This window comes from Pogona vitticeps, chromosome 2 (assembly GCF_051106095.1).
Source record: "Pogona vitticeps strain Pit_001003342236 chromosome 2, PviZW2.1, whole genome shotgun sequence".
Lineage (NCBI taxonomy): Eukaryota > Metazoa > Chordata > Lepidosauria > Squamata > Agamidae > Pogona > Pogona vitticeps.
In genome coordinates, this window is record NC_135784.1 from 146,597,573 (window position 1) to 146,603,572 (window position 6,000).

The window sequence follows — 6,000 nt, forward strand, 5'->3', positions numbered from 1 at the left end:
AGTGGGGTGGGGGAATGGAAATGGGTAAGTTCGTACATTTATGTTGACTCTGCATATAAAATTATCTGTTGTTGAGACATTGGATTCTGAAGGTGGAATATCATTCCTTAAGGGCTCATATACAAATGTAAGCCAGCTGGCTTTTGGATATCACTGTGCCTTTGTGTCTCCCTGTAACATTTGATTCCTGTGTCTGAAGGATGTGATGGGAAAGCCTTCTGGCAAACCAGACTGGGCTTGTGACAGCCATTTTTGAGATCAGGGTAGATGCAAGATAAATACATAAATATTACAAGGAATGCCACTGCATTTGTGAGAATGGGTCCCCAAAACAACCAATAAAGGTGGCCATAGCAGTAGATATAGACATTCAGCAATCTTCTTTCAAAAATAAACTGAAAGTGAACCACTCAAAGAACTGTAACTTTGACTACGTTGGTTACATCCACGATTACCGACCACATGCAACTGAACAGTATTACAGTTGGCAAACTTTCAGTCATCATCAATGGAGAATATCCAGTCTTTTAGGACATGCAGGGTGTGTTATACTAGTGACATTTTGCGCATCATGTGTTTTCTCTGTTTAATTTACTCCGAGAGCAACTAGGTTTACAGAATGGGAGGAGCAATTTGTGGAACTCTGTGCTGAGTCTTGGGAATCTTATAAAAGCAGGGTGTGAATGATCCCACGAGCAATGATACAATTAACTGATGGCTTTGCCAAAACTAAAGAGTGGGTTGAAGATGGCCTTTCACTGGATTAAAAAAGAGACAAAATATCTCTTAAATTATTTGTTTATTTACAAGCAGGCTGGCTGTGGGAAGGCAAACCCCATCTCCATTACTGCAGCCAGCCTGCACAAAGGCATGAATAAAAATGGGTAAATATTTGTCCCTTCTTATTCGTTGGGATCACCAGACCTGACAAATGTGAACAGATAAATATCCCATTAATCATTGATATTTCATGAATATGACAATTCATTTTAAAATTCGTCCCCATGCCGAGTGGCAAAACAATTTCAGATACATACTACAGTACTACACTATTCCTCCTGTCCTTCCTCCAGTGTCCCAGTTACTTGGGGAAGGCCTCCCCAAAAGCTTCCATGAATAGTTCTGTTTTTATGAGTTTTCTGAATATATGACTTACAATGTCAATGATCCAGATATTTTTCATTCTAATACTATGTCTGGTGTGTTATGTTCAAGGTGTATCAGTTTGAATATGGAAATCCCATAAGATCTTGACTTCCTCATTTTCTGAAACCTTCTCTACCTGATGTTCCCATGGGTTTTTGGAGGTAGGCAAGTTATATATTTTTTCATAATGACTAGTGCACTAACTTTGCCACTCTATCATGTCTAACTTTGAAATATGTTTGTGCAATCTTTGGACATTCACAGATGAGGTGTGACATAGTTTCATCTTTTTCTTGGCAGAGTCGACATTTGCTATTAGCACTAATTCCTTGGATCCTAGCTTTCATCACATTGGTTTGGAGTGCTTCTCCTTGTGCAGCAAAAATCAAGCCTTCACTTTCTTTCTTAAGGGTCCCCAGTTTTAGCCATGACCATGTTGAATTATGATCTTGCTTTCCATCAATATTTCTCAGGTGTTGTCCATGTAGTGGTTTATTTTTCCAGCTGTTTTAATTTATTTTAAAATGTTTGTTTCTTCTATTGAGCCTTTGTTTCTGTTGTTTTCAAAATATTCTCCACTTTCACTGCTTTCAGTAATTTTTCTCTGCTTCTACTGATTTATTATTATTATTATTATTATTATTATTATTATTATTATTATTATTATTATTATTATTATTATTATTATTATTATTATTATTATTATTATTATTGCTTACAACTCTCACAACTCAAAATTACTAGGTATGTAGGGTAATGCCTCCCAGATTTCTGGACCAAAAACATCTTGAAGGAAACAGTTGCTGAACCCCTGCTATAAACCATGTTCTATTTTCCCAGATGCTTTGGTCAATAATGTTAGTTGAAGATATCTGCATAAGGATATATCAAATTGTTGCAATTTTTCAGGCCTTCAACACCAATGCATGCTGCTGCAAAATTGCAGCAAGATCATTCATTCTTATAAGGGCTTGTTTCTCCATCAGCAGGAGTATTGAAATATATGTATATTGCATAAGAGCCCTTGTAATTTGGGCAAAAAAGAAAACAAAACCCAACAACTTCATTTTGCATATTAAATCTTCCCTCCCACATAAGGTTCTGAAGGGGAAAAAACATTTTGGATCATCTCTCACAAAAAAAGTGCTAAAATGCTAAAAATAAATAAAAAATTGTCATCATTTCACCAAGACAAGAGAAAATCTTTCATTCCATTCATTCTCACCTATGGAAATGCAATAAGAGACGATTTACATCCCTATAGCAATGTAAGGAGAAATCCTCAGGCACAAGGACTTCAATGCTGATATGTAAATACCAATAAAGACTTATATTTCCTCCAATTCAATGTAGAGCTCCAGCTGGGATGCCAGATTAAAAAAGCAGATTGCCCTCCCTGCCCCATGTAGAAATAAATTCAATATAAACAAATGCTAAGAAAGGATAGCTCCTACTGAGATTTGCCTGGAGGTAGAAATGGCTGCCCTCCTTGCCAAATGTAAGGTTTGCTTTTTGCTAGGCTTGGCATTTCTCCACCCATGAATCCATAAATTTGAATGTGTAATGGTTATTGCATGACAAGCTCATGGGCATTTGGCTCACACAGCTCTGCCTTTCCCAATCTGTAGCTGTATGGAAATGCAAGACGTGAGATCTGAGACGCTCTGGAAAGTGGGAATGGCTTGAATGGCTTTGGAAGAGCTCGAGAGCCCCTCCCCAGCCAACACCATATTTTAAGGAAATCAACTACAAAATGTTTTCCTTGCTCTATTTCCATGTTTACTGGGATACACAACATTGTTACACTTGATTGCATCAGAAAACATGGAAACGGTCCTACAAATTGATCTGACCACACAATCTCACAGGAGTTTTGCTCTTTTGTCTCCAAGGAGTTTACCAACATAAACAATCTGAAGGAAATATAAGACTGCACTTAATACGCTTACACTTCCATGGACACATTTTCATTATAGCCTCCACCAGTTTTACTTTGAATCAGTTGGTGGTTCAGGGGTACAAAAAAAAAAGAGCTGTGTGATCCTTTCATAGAAACAGAATGATCCATCTATTTACAGAATGGATCATTCTGTAAATGATCCATTTACAGGAGTGAGGTCCAGATCTAGCTCCTGAACCTCACTTCTGTAAATGGATTATATTGACTATTTTTCTTTTTAATCTGCTGGTGGAAACTCCATATATGATGCCATCTTCTCTGGCCGTTAGGTATGACTACGAATTGGGCTGCTATTGACCTTTTAACTTAGTGCAATGTGTAAATTAATTTTCCTGTTTTGTTGATACGAGCTCCTCATATTTCTGTCCAAGCCACTTCAGGGGTCTGTGGAGTTACCTGAGGGAATTGTCAGCTCTGCGTGGGGAGTTAGCAGGAAGCCAGACCTTCAGCATCTTTAGTGAAGCAGAAAGAATGCTAATAGATAGTTTTGTCATCTCCATCTCATTGTAGAATCTATACCTTCATTTTGTTTCTTCGCTGTCTGACCACGTGAACCATGTCTGACCACATGAGCCATGGACATCACATCTAGCTGAAGATTTTGACCTCCTGTTTTAACCTCAAGGTATGCATCTCCATGACCTGATGAAAAGTCCCAGATAACTCAAAAGCTTCCCTTAACTGTATCCTTTTAATTATCCAATACAGGTACAAATTTAATTGGAGCACTAAAAACATAATGTTTTCATTTTATTGCTGTCCTGACAAATAATCTGTGTTCTTCAACCCGATAGTTTGATAATAGATACGACAGTCACACACACACACACACACACACACACACACACACACACACACACACACAAAGAGAGAGAGAGAGAGAGAGAGAGAGAGAGCTTTGCATTAATACAGCATTTGGGTTATTATCTTTTGCAAGCATAAATTCATGCTGTCATGGATCAGTTACCTGTTTCTGCTTTGCAACTTTTTAATGGAGATTGGTAACTATTCTGAATAGGTGATAGTCTAATGGTTCTCAGGATTGTGATGAAATCTCACTATTGGCAAGATTTTAATGATAATGATCATCTTGGCATGGTGAAGCAGCTATTTTGTGAATTCACTATCCCCTCTGAAGGCATGGCCTCTAACTCATGAATAAAGCCAGATGAGTTTTTCATTGTGCATTTTCTACAAAATATACTTTGCATAACTCGCCTGTTTCTGCACAAAGCTAGTGTCTCCCTCCCCCCTTGGGAAACAAAGCTTTCCCACAAAGCAAGACAGGCTGATGCTTCACAAAGATGCACACAACCCATTCAATGCTTCTAATTTAATTGCAAGGCAATAATTACCACATTTTCCAGCCACGCTGAACAACCATGGAGTAAAAGAAAAACAGAAGGGAATGGGAAGAGAGGAGAGGATAGCCTGCTGTCTCATGTCAGCTCTGTGATTTTTTTTTAAAAAAAAGATTGTCTCACTCACCATAAGAAGATGAATTAATGGAGCAGGATTTACATCTGTATTGTTTTTTTGGGGGGGGATAGAATTGACCTTGAGCAAGTTTAAATTTTTATAAAAGAACAAGGAGTATTGAGTAGGAGACCCTGGCAATGGAGTCAAAGTCTCTTATTCCTAGATCAGAGGTATTCAGCGTGATGTAGCAGAAGCTTTCAGGGTAGACATTCCTCCTCATGTGTACAGCCTACATGTAAGCTGAAGATCTCATTTTCATAATGAAGAAATGACAAGAGAAGAGAAGGGATAGCCAATCCCCACTAAATATGGTGAGCTTATCTAGGTAGAGAGCAACTTTACAGAGCTATAGAAATCTTCCCTTTTCCTAATGGCATGACATGCTTTGGAGAGTAGATACATATTTATTGGTTTATTTTCTCTGCCCCTCAGGTTTCCATGCCTAAAGCAAGTGCCTCACTTTGCCTCTCACCCTTCTTACGACTCTGGTAGATGACCTCAAAAGATACTTTACAACTCCATAACTCTATGATTATACAACCAGAGAATTTATTTTAGGTAGTAAATTGTCTAGTATAAAATCCATAGAGTCTGTAGCCGAAAGCATATTCAATGCTGTCTGTTGTTGCGTCTTTGCCACATACTGTGCAGGCACAATGGTTTCGATTTTCCTTATGACTTTATGGCTACTATTTTGAGCAATATACACAATGTTTGAGAGGCTCATGGCTTTTTTTTTAAAAAAAAACATGATCCTTAAAATAAAATAGTACTACTCCTTGAGTATAAAAGCCTGTTGGGAGAACCTACTAATTAAACTGAGTAGAGCAATTCAACTCTTGTTGTTGTTCTACCAAGTCAGAACTGGCTTATAGCAACCCTAATAGGGCAATAAAGGTATGCAAGATATTTAAGGAAGGATTTTACCAGTTCCACCCCAAATCAATGAGTTTCCATAGCTGAGTTGGGATTCAAACCCAGGGCTCCTGAAGCTCGTGTGTGTGTGTGTGTGTGTGTGTGTGTAAGGTAAGTGAGATATTCAAGGAGTGATTTTACCAGTTTCACTCTCCCAGTTAGTCTCCATGGCCAAGTGAGGATTCAAGATGTGTTCTCCCATAACTCTATCCACTACAGCACATTGGTATACAGCTCTTACCTTTCCACATATCAGAGATTTAACTTTAGCTAATTTGTGTGTGTGTGTTGTGTGTTTAGTCGTTTAGTCGTGTCCGACTCTTCGTGACCCCATGGACCAGAGCACGCCAGGCCCTCCTGTCTTCTACTGCCTCCCGGAGTTGTGTCAGGTTCATGTTGGTTGCTTGGCAGACACTGTCCAGCCATCTCATCCTCGGTCGTCCCCTTCTCCTCTTGCCATCACACTTTCCCAACATCAGGGTCTTTTCCAGGGAGTCTTT